The sequence below is a fragment of the Bos mutus genome, chromosome 22 (assembly GCF_027580195.1).
Source record: "Bos mutus isolate GX-2022 chromosome 22, NWIPB_WYAK_1.1, whole genome shotgun sequence".
Lineage (NCBI taxonomy): Eukaryota > Metazoa > Chordata > Mammalia > Artiodactyla > Bovidae > Bos > Bos mutus.
This window is the reverse complement of record NC_091638.1, coordinates 43,707,417-43,723,062: the sequence shown is the minus strand read 5'-3', so window position 1 is coordinate 43,723,062 and position 15,646 is coordinate 43,707,417. Positions and strand designations below refer to the sequence as shown.

Sequence of the window (15,646 nt, the reverse complement as noted above, 5' to 3'; positions counted from 1 at the left end):
TTTGATAAACGGGTTCATTTGTGTCACATTTTAGATTCCACATGTAAGTAGTGCCATATGATATTGAACGTAAACTTTTCATAATGACTTAGGTTGTATTTACTGATACTTAGAGGCGTTAGAGGTTATACATTTTTTTTTTTTAACCCGGGTGCTGACTTTTCATAATGACTTAGTTACTTTTCGTAATGACTTAGTTGTATTTACTAATACTTAGAACCCACTCCAGTGTTCTTGCCTGGAGAATCCCAGGGACGGGGGAGCCTGGTGGGCTGCCGTCTATGGGGTCGCACAGAGTCGGACACGACTGAAGCGACTTAGCAGCAGCAGCAGCAGAGGCATTAGAGGTTATTCATTTTTTTAACCCTGGTGCTGAGTGACTTTAGATTAGCAGTTTTAAAATGACTGAATTACGCATTTTTATGTGTTGGTTCTTCTTATGGGTTGTTATTTGTCAGTTTTCTGGGTCAGCCATTTCTATAGGAACTGTTTAGAAACAAAATAATTAAACATATGTAAATATGAACCTGTGAGGGAGCATGTGAACTTTCCAGTGCGTCAGCTTGGACATCTGCTCCCACAGTTCTCTTCTTTCCTTTCTGGGTATCAAGTGAATGTGTTGAGAGCAAAATGGTATTGTTGGAATCTTTGATATGTATGTTGTTGAAAACTTTTAGAAAAATGTTGATACTTTACCTAAGATCAGATAACAGATGGTCATCAGATCTCTTCAACTTTTCTTTACAGAATAAGCAATTTTTGATTTCCTCAGCTTTTTTTTTTAATAATATGAAATACTTTTGTATTATAGTTTCAAAATTTTCAGTCACTTTATTTATTGGCAAATAAAATGTAGATGGTACTTTTATAGTTCTTTCAGCAAACTGTCAGTCAGACTTAACAGTTCTACTATCAAGTGTTAGAGATTAAAAAATAACAACAAATGTTTGCCTTCTTAAAGGTCTCTTTGAATAAGGTAATAAGAAATCTTTAGTACAGTTTTTTTTTTTAAATTTGTATTTTTAATTTGTAATTGGAGGATAACTGCTTTACAATATTGTGTTGGTTTCGGCCATACAACATCATGAATCAGCCACAAGTATCCATATGCCCTCTCCCTCTTGAACCTCCCTCCCCACTCCCCCCGTCCCACCCCTGTAGGTTGTTACAGAGCCCTGGGTTGAGCTCCCCATATTCTACAGCAACTTCCCACTAGCTGTCTATTTTACATATGGAGTTTGTCCCACCCTCTCCTTCCCCTGCTGTGTCCTCAAGTCTGTGCTGTGTGGTATAGTATTTTTATAGTGGCATATGCCTGAGTATTATTATATTATAAAGGAAGAACAACTAACTCAGTGTGTTGGCTAGTTTATGCTAGTTATGCTGTGGTGATAAACAGCCCCAAGATCTCAGTGACTTATAACAAAAAATATTTATTGTTTGTTCATGTTAAATGTTTAGGAAGGTGGCACCTCCACCCACTTTTGTTCTCCTTTCTGGAATGCAGGGTGAAGGGACAACACCTATCTCATACATGGTTTGATAGTAAGTAGTAGAAGCAGAAGAGCTATGGAGAGCCATGGACTTACAATTAAAGTTTCTGCCCAGAAGTGGATCATGTGACTTGCTCTCACATTTCATTGGCTAGAGTAAGTCACATGGCTAAACATGACACAGCTAGGCAGGGAAATGTAGTTAGTATTCATTTAGGTAAAATCAGTGGAATAATTGAGTCCAATCATATGTTTTACTATACTCAGCTTACTTCTGAACTCAGAGTGAAAATTACGTAGCCTTGAGAGCTAAGAAGAATATGTTTTAGCAAAAATGAAGTTTCCTACTCCCTTAAGAGTATTCCAGTATGCATAAGTGAAATGGCTTGTATCTCTCTCAGAGATGAGAAAATTAAGGCATAAAGAAATTATAATTTAAAGTAATGTTCTTTTTATGAGAGACTATCATTAATACACTACCTAATACCTTTTGTGAATAACTCTGACAGTGAGTTATGGAGTTTAGTCCTAAGTGATTTTTTTCCCAAACAGCTATTCATCAGCTTTATTTTGCCTATTCATCTGCCTTGTCATGAACTAAATCTGTATTGATCATATTTTAAAATAAAACAGTGGGATATATTGGTTCATAGAGTTGAACATTACAGTGTTTATTATTGAGATATTATTGATTTACAGTATTAGTTTCAGGTATATGATGTATTGATTCATATTTTTTATAGATTATACTCCACTCAAAGTTACTATAAAATATTGGCTCTGTTGCTGGTGCTGATAATATATCCTTGAAGCTTATTAATTAATTAATTAATATTTATACATAGTTTAGTTTGTACCTCTTAAGCCCCTACCCCAGTTTTGCCCGTCTCTCCTCACCTTTCCCCTCTGGTAACTATTAGTCCTCTATATCGGAGAAGGCAATGGCAACCCACTCCAGTACTCTTGCCTGGAAAATCCCATGGACGGAGGAGCCTGGTAGGCTGCAGTCCATGGGGTCGAGAAGAGTCGGACACGACTGAGCAACTTCACTTTCACTTTTCACTTTCATGCATTGGAGGAAGAAATGGCAACCCACTCCAGTGTTCTTGCCTGGAGAATCCCAGGGACGGCAGGGCCTGGTGGGCTGCCGTCTATGGGGTCGCACAGAGTCGGACATGACTGAAGCGACTTTGCAGCAGCAGCAGCAGTCCTCTATATCTGTGAATCTGTTTCTGTTTGTTATATTCATTTAATTTTTTTTTTAGATTCCACATATCAATGATATGTGGAATATTTGTAATATTTGTCTTTCTCTATCTGACATTTCAGTAAACATAATAACCTCTAGGTCTATTCATGTTGTTGCAAATGGAAATTTTCCCATTCCTTTTTATGACTGGGTACTATGCCAGTGTGTGTATGTATCTGTATCTATATACACTATATCTTTACCCATTCATCTATTGATGAAGACTTAAGTTTGCTTCCATATCTTGGCTATTGTAAATAATACTATTGTGAAAATTGCAGAGCATGTATCTTTTTGATTTAGTGTTTTCATTTTCTTTGTCTATATACCCAGAAGTGGAATTGCTGGATCATATGGTAGTTCTCTGTTTAGTTTTTTGAGGAACCTCCATACTGTTTCGGAGAAAGCAATGGCAACCCACTCCAGTACTCTTGCCTGGAAAATCAGATGGACGGAGGAGCCTGGTGGGCTGTAGTCCATGGGGTTGCACAGAGTCGGACACGACTGAAGCGACTTAGCAGCAGCAGCAGCATACTGTTTTACACAGTGACTACATCAATTTACATTTCTACCAATGATGTACAAATATTTCCTTTTCTTTACATCCTTGGCACATTTATTATTTGTGGTCTATTTGATGATAACCGTTCTGACAGGTGTGAAATGATAGCTCATTCTGGTTTTGATTTGCATGTCTCTGATGATTGCTGATGTTGAGCATCTTTTCATGTACCTGTTGACCATCTATGAAACAGTAGAGTATTTAAAATAGAGAGTGACATAAACTACATAACATTTGTTTATTGGGCATCTCTGTTGCCTAGGTCCGTCTAGTCAAAGCTATGGTTTTTCCAGTAGTCATAGATGGATGTGAGAGTTGGACTATAAAGAAAGCTGAGCGCCAAAGAGTAGATGCTTTTAAACTGAGGTGTTGGAGAAGATTCTTGAGTCCCTTGGACTGCAAGAAGATAAAAGCAGTCCATCCTAAAGGAGTTCGGTCCTAAATTTTCATTGAAAGGACTGATGCTGAAGCTGAAATGCCAATACTTTGGCTACCTGATGCGAAGAACTGATTCATTGGAAAAGACCCCGATGCTGGGCAAGATCAAAGGCAGGAGGAGAAGGGGATGACAGGATGAGATGGTTGGATGACATCACTGAATTGGTGGACATAAGTTTGAGCAAACTCTGGGAGTTGGTGATGGACAGGGAAGCCTGGTGTGTTGCAGTCCATGGGGTCACAACGAGTTGGACACGACTGAGTGATTGAACTGAACTGATGTGACATGCTTGCTAGCTAACAGGGATACAGGGGTGAAAAGATACAACCCCTATTTTCAGGGATTCTGTTTAAGTGGACATGTCTACCAAAACTTAACAATTCAGAGAAATAATTGCTTGGAGAGGTATTATTCAGACGAACTGCTGTAAGAATGCTGGAATTGAGTGGAATGACCAATTGACAAGGCCGTGAAGGCAGAATAGCATGACTTCTCTGGAGGTGATTGATACCTGAAACACCTCTTAAAAGAAGAATGTGTTTTAGCTTGCAAATGTGTGGGAGGTACATTTTAGGCAGCCTGAGTGGTAGATTTATTAGTACTGATAGGAGTAAAAATAGGTGGCTTATTTGAGAATCTGACTTTGTGTGGTATTATTTGGGGAAGGAACAAAAGATGAGGCAGAAAAGGTAGTTCAGAACCAAGCTGTGAAGGATTTTAAAGTCATGCTACTTTTTCCTTTAGAACAAGTGGTGAGGCATTCCAAAAGATTTTAATAGAATTATACGGTTAAATCTTTGTTTTTAAGAGTTGCAGTCTTGGTGATAATGTGAAAGGCATTGAAATTGTGCTTAGAGGCAAGGAGACCAGGTAGAGTGTTAGAGTAAAAAGGACAGTTAGAGAGAAATTGCTGGAGTGCAACCAAACCATCTGGATGGAGTGAAACAAATTTGGGAGTCATCAGCTGATACAGTGAAGGCTGTAGGAAGTATTCCCAAGAAAGTGTGTACATCTCTAGTAAGGTAGAAGCTAGGAGGGAACCCTGGGGTGATCAACATTTGAACCAATGTAAGTGAAAAAGAAAACAGACTTGGAAGGACAACCAGAGAAGCTGAAGAACCAGGAAAGAGTGGATTAGTGAGGTGCAAGGCAGGGAAGAGTTTCTGATAGAACACTCAACTGTCACCTTGTAACAGCTGAAAATATTCCTTGGATTTGGCAGGTAGCAGTCTCATCGGTCGGAGAACGCAATGGCACCCCACTCCAGTACTCTTGCCTGGAAAATCCCATGGACAGAGGAGCCTGGTAGGCTGCCATCCATGGGGTCGCTAAGAGTCGGGCACGACTGAGCGACTTCACTTTCACTTTTCACTTTCATGCATTGGAGAAGGAAATGGCAGCCCACTCCAGTGTTCTTGCCTGGAGAATCCCAGGGACGGGGGAGCCTGGTGGGCTGCCGTCTGTGGGGTCACACAGAGTCGGACACGACTGAAGCGATTTAGCAACAGCAGCAGCAGCAGTCTCATCAGTGACATGAGGGCTATTCAGTGGGGTGGTGAGTATGGAAACTTACTGACAGTGGATTAAGAAGACTGAGTTAGTCAGTGTGACAGCTCTCAAAGCGCTTGACTGAGTGGATGCAGAAGGTTATTCAGGGTTTTTCCATATGAAAGATAAGTGTGTGTATACTTCAATGATGGTTCCCCCCCCGCAACCTCAGTTTTAATTTTTGCTAATTCCAAGGAGACTGTGGTGGTTTCCCACATGCTTGAGGAGAAAATCTGGAATGAGAAAAGCCATACAGGCACCCCTTGTCCACATTAATTTCTAAATAGACTTAAATGTAAACTGAAATCTTAGTGAGTTAAATATACTTGTACAAATGGGACATGAATCACAGAGGTCAAAGTATATGTTAAAAGTTTGTAATTCCAGGGCTTCCCTGGTGGGCCCGTGGTTAAGAATCCACCTGCCAAAAAAAAAAAAAAAAGAATCCACCTGCCAGTGCAGGGGACGTGGGTTCCATCCCTGGTTCAGGAAGAGCCCGCATGCAACAAGTCAGCTCAGCCCGTGTGCTACAACTCCTGAGCCCATGCTCTGGAGCCGCCACCACAACGAGAAGCCTGAGTACCACGAGGAAGAGTGGCTGCTGCTCGCTGCAACTAGAGAAAGCCTGCCCACAGCTCTGAAGACCGAGCACAGCCAAAAATAAATAAGTAGATAAATCTTAAAAAAAAACCCCACAGACTTCGTAATTCCATACATACTAGAAATTAGGTAGTCATAAATGATATTCCCTACTACTTTTTTGATATTAAGTTTTTTAAGCTATGAATTTATCTATACATTTCTGTTGGTAGAAAAAAAGTACTTCTATACAGAGTTTGTGTGTGTGTGTGTGTGTATGGTGGGGGGATGTTTGTGTGTAACTGGATACATATCCAGCTTTTACTCTGTCCAAAATATGTGAATGTCTCTGCAGACAGTTTAATGTGGGGATGATTGAGAGTTACAGTTGGCCAGAATTAACCTTTTAGCATACATTTTATAATCATCAACAAAAGGTTAAATATTTTAGTATTCACCCTGACAAACACACACCTATTAAAGAACAACAAACTGTGGAAAATTCTGAAAGAGATGGGAATACTAGACCACCTCACCTGCCTCCTGAGAAATCTGTATGCAGGTCAAGAAGCAACAGTTAGAACTGGCCATGGAACAACAGACTGGTTCCTAACTGGGAAAGGAGTACGTCAAGGCTGTATTTTGTCACTCTGCTTATTTAACTTATATGCAGAGTACATCATGTGAAATGCCAGGCTGGATGAAGCACAAGCTGGAATCAAGATTGCCAGGAGAAATATCAATAACCTCAGATATGCAAATGACACCACACTTATGGCAGAAAGTGAAGAAGAACTAAAGAGCCTCTTGATGAAAATAAAAGAAGAGAATGAAAAAGTTGGCTTAAAACTCAACATTCAGAAAACTAAGATCATGGCATCTGGTCCCATCACTTCATGGCAAATAAATGGGGAAACAGTGACAGACTTTATTTTTTTGGGCTCCAAAGTCACTGCAGATGGTGACTGCAGCTGTGAAATTAAAAGACGCTTACTCCTTGGAAGGAAAGTTATGACCAACCTAGACAGCATATTAAAAAGCAGAGACATTACTTTGCCAGCAAAGGTCTGTCTAGTCAAGGCTATGGTTTTTCCAGTGGTCGTGTATGGATGTGAGAGTTGGACTATAAAGAAAGCTGAGTGCTGAAGAATGATGCTTTTGAACTGTGGTGTTGGAGAAGACTCTTGAGAGTCCCTTGCACGGCGAGGAGATCCAGCCAGTCCATCTTAAATCAGTTCTGAATATTCATTGGAAGGACTGATGCTGAACCTGGAACTTCAGTACTTTGGCCACCTGATGCAAAAAACTGACTCACTGGAAAAGACCCTGATGCTGGGAAGGATTAAAGGCAGGAGGAGAAGGGGACAACAGAGGATGAGATGGTTGGATAGCATCACCAGCTCAATGGACCTGAGTATGAGTAGGCTCTGGGAGTTGGTGATGGACAGGGAAGCCTGGCGTGCTGCAGTCCATGGAGTCACAAAGAGTCGGACGTGACTGACAACTGAACTTACTAACTAAACTGATGGGAATTTATACGTTGAGGTTGAAAAAAAGATGAAATACTATGGTAAAATTTGAATATTTTTGTTTTAGAGATATGTTTTGTGAGTAATCAAATTCTGTTTCTTCATTTTTATAGTACTTTGGTAGCTTATTATCTATTTATATAATTTTATGATAGTTTTGCTGTTGTTAATTCTTCTTGTTCTGGTAGTTCATTGCTGAATATGTAACTGTTTATTAAAATGTACTTCAGCATTAAGTAGACATGGAGATATCAAGCAGTTATTAAACATGTATGACTAATAATTTTCTGAATTTATACTATGTAAACTGAAGTCATGTATGTAGAACTCTTTTATAAACAGAGTAGTTAGAAATTAAGGTAGTTAACACTACAGTTTTTAAAGGGCTTCTCTGGTGGCTCAGATGGTAAAGGATCTGCCTGCAATGCAGGAGACCCGGGTTTGATTCTTGGTTGGGTAGAACCCCTGGAGAAGAGAATGGCAACCCACTCCAGTATTCTTGCCTGGAGAATTCCACGGACAGAGCAGCCTGGCAGGCTGTGGTCCATGGGGTCGCAAAGAACAACACGACTGAGCTTTCACTTTCACTGTATTTAAAACAGATAACCAGCAAGGACCTACTGTATAGCACAGCAAACTCTGCTCATTATTCTTGTATAACCTAAATGGAAAAAAGATTTTGAAAAAGAGTAGATTTAAAAAGAGTTAAGTAGTTAATTTTACATATAAGGTGGTGGTTGTGTGTGTGCTAAGTCGTGTCTGACTCTTTGTGCCCCTGTGAACTGTAGCCTGCCCAGGCTCCTTTGTCCATGGGATTTTCCAGACAATAGTACTAAAGTGTGTTGCCATTTCCTTCTCCAAGGGATCTTCCCAATTAAGGGATCAAACCCATGTCTCCTTCATCTCTTGCATTGCAGGCGGAGTCCTTACCTCTTGAGCCTAGAGATATGTGTAAAATTCACTCTAAAGTTCATGGAAAACATAATTAAGTTACTCTAGAGCAAAGAAGTCAAATAAAATCTTTTCAGTTTCAGAGAGTTATATCTATTAATGTAAAGATAATAAAGATGTACTGAAATATGTATTTTGAATATCTTTTATGAGTTCTAGGGTGAAAAAAATTATTTTGAGCAGGCATAAAGGAAGGAAATTTTGGAGGAATGGCTTTTTAGGAATTTGAGCCCAGCATAAGTATATAGCAACAGTCTTATTTTTTTTTTTAATGTAGTTTTATTTAGCAGGTGTTGCAGTTTTCAACCTTCATACTTTTTTTACTTGCACAATGTTTTCTATTGTAAAGCATGTATGTCAAAACCCAGAATCTGCACTGTCACTTCCTTAGTGTAAATCCGGCTTTGCTACTAAGATAATGTGCCTCAAACACAGTGTAAATCTCTCAGGGTCTTGAAAAACAACTTGAGAACAAGACAAAAAGTTTAAGGTATGATTAATTTTCTAATTTATGATTATTTAGGAGTTCATTCAGTATTTTCAGCATAGTTTTCAAAAAACCTATCAAGCGAACTCCTATATTAACAGAAAGTGCCCAAAATTGCTTAAGTTTTTTCACATAGCTTCAAGTTTGTTCAGATTAAATATTCAAAAATTGTTAATAATAGAAATCTCTCATACTTGAACCAATTTATTTTCTTTGCTAAACTTTAGAGTTGAAACTGATCCATGTAAAGACATGTTTTCTAATGGAAAGCAAAACACCATTTCATCTCAAAATTTACTTGATATTTTAGATTCTAATAAAGTTCTTAGAGGAAATCTAAAACAGTACTCAAATGTGAGAAATACAGCAAGATGTTCTGGTGGGCTGTTTTTTTAGTGTATTCAAAGGGAATTATTTGACCCTGAACTACAGCTTTAATTGCATGTATATTACCTTCCAGCATCTTTTTTAAAAAGAAAAGTGAGGTGAACAAGTAATATTTGTCATCATTTTAACAATAGAGTACTTTGATTTAAAGAATAAAAGTTTGTAATAATTGTGTTGATTAAATGCAACCTTCTTAGTGATATTTTAATATAAAACTGTTGGTGTTAATTTTACTGTTTTGTGACAGGTGTAGTAATAATGCCTGCTATGTAGTAATGTTTAAAATAAGATGTGTCTTTTTAAAAATTGAGGTAATTTGGTTTATAACATTATGTATTTTGTGTCTACAACATCATATTTCTGCTTATGTAAACCCTACCCTGTGCTCACCACCAAAGTTTAGCTTGCATCTGTCACTGTACAGTTGACCCCTCTTTATCAGTTTTGCTCCCTCCCTTCCCCTCTGGTCAGCGCTGCTCTGTTTTCTGTGTCCACATGTTTGTTTTTGTTTGGTTTGTTCATTTATTTTGTTTGTTTTTATATTCCATACATGACTGAAATCATATGGTATGTGTCTTTTTCCATCAGAAGATGTGTTTGTTTTGATTCTTCATGTCAGTTTATAAATAATTATCTGAATCAAACATTGTTAGAAATTGTCTTTATCATTAAGATATTTATCACTGTCTATTAGTTTTTTCTTGTCTATTATCCTGAGTCGAATTGCTTTAAGTTGGAGGATTTTGTCTTCTGTGTTCATTGTTCTAAGTGCAGTTAGTGTTGAATAGGTTTTAACAGGTTTTCTCTTTTCTCCTTATATTTCTTAGATATTGGTTTTATTTATTACATTTCACTTAAATTGTATCTTTGTCTTTAGGGGATTTTGTCTTCTGTGTTGTGTATTCCTGTATTTGACCATGATGAATTCTAAGTGTATATAGTTATTTTTACCATTTAAAGAGTTAACTCTTTAGGTTTGTATGGACTCTTACTTTTCATTATAGTGTAAAAAGATAAAAAGAAATTTATGATTATATTTAAGCATTTAGCAATATAAGCAAGTCATATAGGCTTCTTGTCTGTCTCCAGTCAGTGTGGTATTTCAAGGGGAATTCTTTTCTTCCCTGAAACTGTAGTTTTGGAGCTCAGTTTTCTCTGGCTCTTCATGGGATTTTTAGATGTGAAGAATTCCCCAATGTACATGTGAATTTCTAAAATATACACGCAGTATTGTGTAGATTTCAAAGTGCTGTTGGTTCATTTAGCCAGTGTGTTGAGCACTTCCTATGTGCTAAGCACTGTTCTAGTTAAAGAAAACAAGTCCCCGCCCCCACAGAGCTGACATTCTGGCATGCAGTGTGCCATCATCCATCTTTCATCATCACCTCAATCTATTTAGGACAAGAGGGAGTGGTTCTGATTTGTTGACAGGGAATTCAGCATAACTCAGTTCATCTTGTCGTGTAAATTAGCTGTGTAAAAGCAATGCTATTAATATGTCTCAATTGTCCTTGTTTACTCGTGCTCTCCACTTGGTGAAATCTGACCATATCTCCTTCAATTATATAAATGTAGATTGTTTATATATTTTCTTAACTTTTTTTTTATTTACCAACAGATTATTTTTTAAAGTCATCAGGGTCATGATTCACTGAATAATTTTGGTTGTTATTTTTGTTTTCTCTCTACTCTGAAACTTATTTTTCCATTTTACTTGGTATGAATTTAACTTTTTGTGTGTATGACACTGTACTTTCCTAGTTTTTAATTTTCTTGACAGTTTTGACATTTCCATCTTTGTTTCCATTATTTACCATTCCCATAAAGGCTTTACCTTTATCCTTCAGATTCACCTCCCCCCCCATATTCTCAAAATTCATATACTGCTTACAGTCTTAAAATGCCACTTCTGAGCACTTTATTCCAACATTTATGTCCTTATCATGGATTTCTTAACCATATTTTTTAGCTTACTTTTAGTTTTTTGATACACTTCAGTTGTTTTTAAGTATATTCACAGAATTATGCAGTCTTTACTACTGTTTAGTTCCAGGATATTTTCACTGCACCTGAAAGAAACTCTGTACCTGTGAGCAGTCACTCCCCGTTTCCTCTTCTCCCAGCTCCTGGTGACCACTAATCTACTTTCTGTCTCTCGAGATTTGCCTATCTGGAAATTTCATATAAATGGAATCATATAACATGTGATTTCTTGTGTCTGACTTCTTTCCTTCAGCATAAGTTTTGAAGATTTGTCCCTGTTGTACCGTTATTGGCACTTTATACCCTTTATTGACAAATGATATTCCTTTGTAGGGATATATACAGCATTTCATTTATCCATTTACCAGTTGATGGATATTTGGGTCATTTCTGCTTTTTGGCTGTTATGAAAAATGCCACCGTGAACATACATGTCCAGGTTTTTCTGTAGACATACGTTTTCGGTTCTGTTGGTTGTATCTCTAGGAGTAAGAATGGCTGGGTCATGTGGTATTAACAACTCCACATTTAACATTTTGAGAAACTGCCAAACTGTTTTCCAAAGTGGCTATACTAGTTTACAGTCTTGCCAGCAGTATGTGAAGGTTCAGTGTCTCTGCTTCCTGTTCAAAACTTGTCATTATCTTTTTTATTGTAGCTATTTAGTGAATATGGAATATTTTACTGTGTTTTTGATTTGTGTTTTCCCCAAAACTAACTAATAATATTGAGCATCTTTTTGTGTACTTACTGGCCATTTGCATAGTTTTCTGGAGAAATGTGTTCATGTCCTTTCCCTGTTTAAAAAACTGGATTATTTGTCTTTTAGTGTTGAATTGTATATTCTGCCTCCAGTTTCTTGATCAGATGAATGATTTGCAAATATTTCTCCCATTTTGTAGATTGTTATAAGGGTGCCTTTAAATATTATTATCATAAAATATACATAACATAAAATTTATCATTTTAAGTGTACAAGTTAAATACATTAACAATGTTGTATAGCCATCACCTTCATCTGTTTTCAGAAATTTTCCATCATCCCAAACGGAAATTCTTTACTGATTAAACGATAACTCCCCTCTTTCCCCCCAGCTATTGATAACCTGCTGTTTCTACTTTGTGATTCTATAAGTTTGCCTATCCTAGGTGTCTCATGTAAGTGGAATTACATAATATTTCTTCTTATGATGTTTTTTATAGCACAAAAGTTTTAAATTCTAAAGTTCAATTTATCCTTTATTTTAAAAATAACTTTAATGACTTAAAAGTTTTCAGTTTATACCATGCCTTGTGCTTTTCATATCATATCTAAGAATTCATTGCCTAATCCTAGGTCAGGAAGACTTATTTTAACCATTTTGAGAGTTCTGTTACTTTGCCCTCCCATTTGTATTTTAAACATGAACTGTCAGTGGTTTTATGAGAAGGATTTATAAGATGTACTATTTAAAATTTTTTAGATTAAGATAGTGGGTTTCAAACCTTAGAATCTCCTGAGACGCTTACTGAAAAGATTTCCCAGATGAGTTTTGTACATTTGAAGTAAATGTAGTAAATGTCCAGGAGACTTGGCCTCAGGTGGCTGAAAAAGTGTGGAATATCCAGCCTAATGATGAAGAGCCTGGATCCTGGATTCTGACTACCTGGCTTTGCCCACTTTCTAGCCGTATGATCTTGGGCTAGTCAGTTGTTCTTGGTAGATATTCATTTCCTCTCTCATAGAATTGTTGCAATGATTAAACTAGCTAATATCTGTGAAGTACTTAGAATAGCTTGGCAATAGTATGCAACACATATGTGTTACCTTTTATTATACCCTTTCACTCAGTAATGTTATTTTTAGGGATTTAATCTAAGAATATTATCAGATATGTTACATAAAGTTATATGTATAACAGTGTCATCACAGAGATTAATTGTAAGAAGTCTTCCATATGTAGTCAGTAGAATGAACTATGGTTAAATATATTAATGAAATTTATGAAATGTTATATAGCCATTTAGTCATACTCAAAAAAACATTTTAATGCCTTGGGAAAATAATGATTTAAATGAAAAAGTCAAATAATATATAGCTATTTATGAAAAAGTCAAATAATATATAGCTATTTATAAACCAGGTCTATAATGTTCTCTAAGAATATGAGGCAGGGAAGTGGTTTTATATGCAATGTATATAAATAAATTTGTTAAAGTGTTGACACTGGTTATATTTGGAAGCTCAGAGGAATAATTTTAATTTTCTTTTGTATTTTATTGTACTTTCCTGACTTTGGTGATAAGTATTTTATACTCAAAAAAAGCACATTAACTTCGAAAAAAAAAAAAAACCAAAACAGAAAGCCCAATGTGAAAGAGGTTAATAGGATGATAGAAAAATAGGAAAAGCCTGGTATGAAATAGGAAAGCATAATGTGAATAGGAAAGCTGCATCCTAGTACTGCTGCTGCTGCTGCTGCTAAGTCGCTTCAGTCGTGTCCGACTCTGTGCAACCCCATAGACAGCCCACCAGGCTCCCCCGTCCCTCGGACTCTCCAGGCAAGAACACTGGAGTGGGTTGCCATTTCCTTCTCCAATGCGTGAAAGTGAAGTCACTCAGTCGTGCCCGACTCTTAGCGACCCCATGGACTGCAGCCTACCAGGCTCTTCCATCTGTGGGATTTGCCAGGCAAGAGTACTGGAGTGGGGTGCCATTGCCTTCTCTGCATCCTAGTACTAGTACTGTTATTAAATGGTTTTGAACCTTGAATGAATTTTCTCTCTTTCTCAGGGGACAGTTTCCTCATCTGTAAAATTGAGGAAATAGACTAACATCTCAAAGGCAGTAGAGTAGAATGGTTAAGACCTGGGAGGTCAGAAGTAGGGAGTTAAGGACTACAGCTGATATCATTACATGAGTTCCCATGCTATTTCTTATTTACTTGGTGACTTCTGGCAAGTAATTTGCCAGAAACTCTGTCTCAATTTTCTTATTTTTCTTTCTTTTCTTTCTTTGTTTTTTTTGGCTGTGCTGGGTCTTCATGGCTGCACGGGCCTTCCTCCAGTTGTGGCGAGCAGGGGCTGGCTACTCTCTAATTGTGGTGTGCAGGCTTCTTGCTGCAGTGACTTCTGTTATGGAGCACAGGCTTTATGGCATGGGCTTCAGTAGTTGCAGCTCCCTGGCTCTGGAGCATGGGCTCAGTAGTTGTGGAGCATGGGCTTAGTTGCCGTGTGGCATGTGGGATCTTCCAAGATATGGGATAGAACCCGTGTCTCTTGCATTGGCAGGTGGATTCTTTTACCACTGAGGCATCAGGGAAGCCCCGGTTTTCTTATTTTTTTTTTTTTGTGTGTGTGTAATAAAGTTTTATTAAAGTATAAAGGAGATAGAGAAAGCTTCTGACATAGGCATCAGAAGCGGGCAGAAAGAGTACCCCGGTTTTCTTATTTTTTAAAGTGGGGATCATAACAATACTTCACAGGGGAGTTGTGAGAATTAAGTAAGTTAAAAAATGCAAAGAAATTTATAGAGTCTGGCACACGGTAAGAATTCAATAATACTAACTATTTTTACTAGTATGTAGATCCTTTCTAATGCAATTATTTATTGCCATTATTTTTAGTCGAATGATTCTTAAATTTGTCATTTGAAAGTTTAGCCATTTTCTGTTGAGATATTTTTGAGATTGTGGAGGCTATTGATTTGTGTGAAAGCAAAAGGGTTAGTTGCTCCATCGTGGCCGACTCTCTGCGACCTCATGGACTGTAGCCCACCAGGCTTCTCTGTCCATAGAATTCTGCAGGCAAGAATACTGGAGTGGGTTGGCACTTCATTCTCCAGGGATCTTTTGGATCCAGGGATCGAATCTGAGTCTCCTGCACTGCAGGCAGATTCTTTACTGTCTGGGCCACCAGGGAAGCCCATTGATTTGTGAAGCAGAGTGTTTTGGACTCCTTGGCCCCACCCTCAGTTTGCCTTATTTGTTTTGGGTTTTGTGCACGCAGCTTCTTTGAGGTCCTACATTATCTCATCCATGAGGGTATTTTATAGACCATTTCAGCAGTAAAAACCTTGTATTTGATGTTTTTTTCTGACTCTTTTTTGTTCTGAAGCTAATGTGTGCAGCTTTATTTGTAATCAGGTCGCATTGTCTGCTAAACTGTACCTATTTTTCTTCAACTGATGTTTCATTTTAAATTTAGGAAATGTCATAAAGCCCAAGGGAATGTTACAGCTCAATTGACTTGCCCATTCTAGAAAAAGCTAACAATTTATGGTAAACTCAGAAGTTGGTAGATCACCACCTCTGGTGTAACTCCATTGATGCATGGATGTTATTTAACCCCAGAAAAAGAATGTACCCAAATGCTTTAAGAGATAAATTTGTGTATGTGAAAATCCCTTTCAGAATCAGCAACCATATTGAGATTCATTTTTGAATCTCTGAACTCTAAAC

At 37.6% G+C, this 15,646-nt stretch overlaps 1 protein-coding gene across 33 annotated transcripts in view; it reads left to right on the top strand.

Moving 5' to 3' along the window:
• SLMAP (sarcolemma associated protein) overlaps positions 1–15,646 on the top strand; it is a 150,856-nt gene that overhangs the window by 22,111 nt on the left and 113,099 nt on the right. The gene's annotated exons all lie outside the window — the stretch shown is intronic.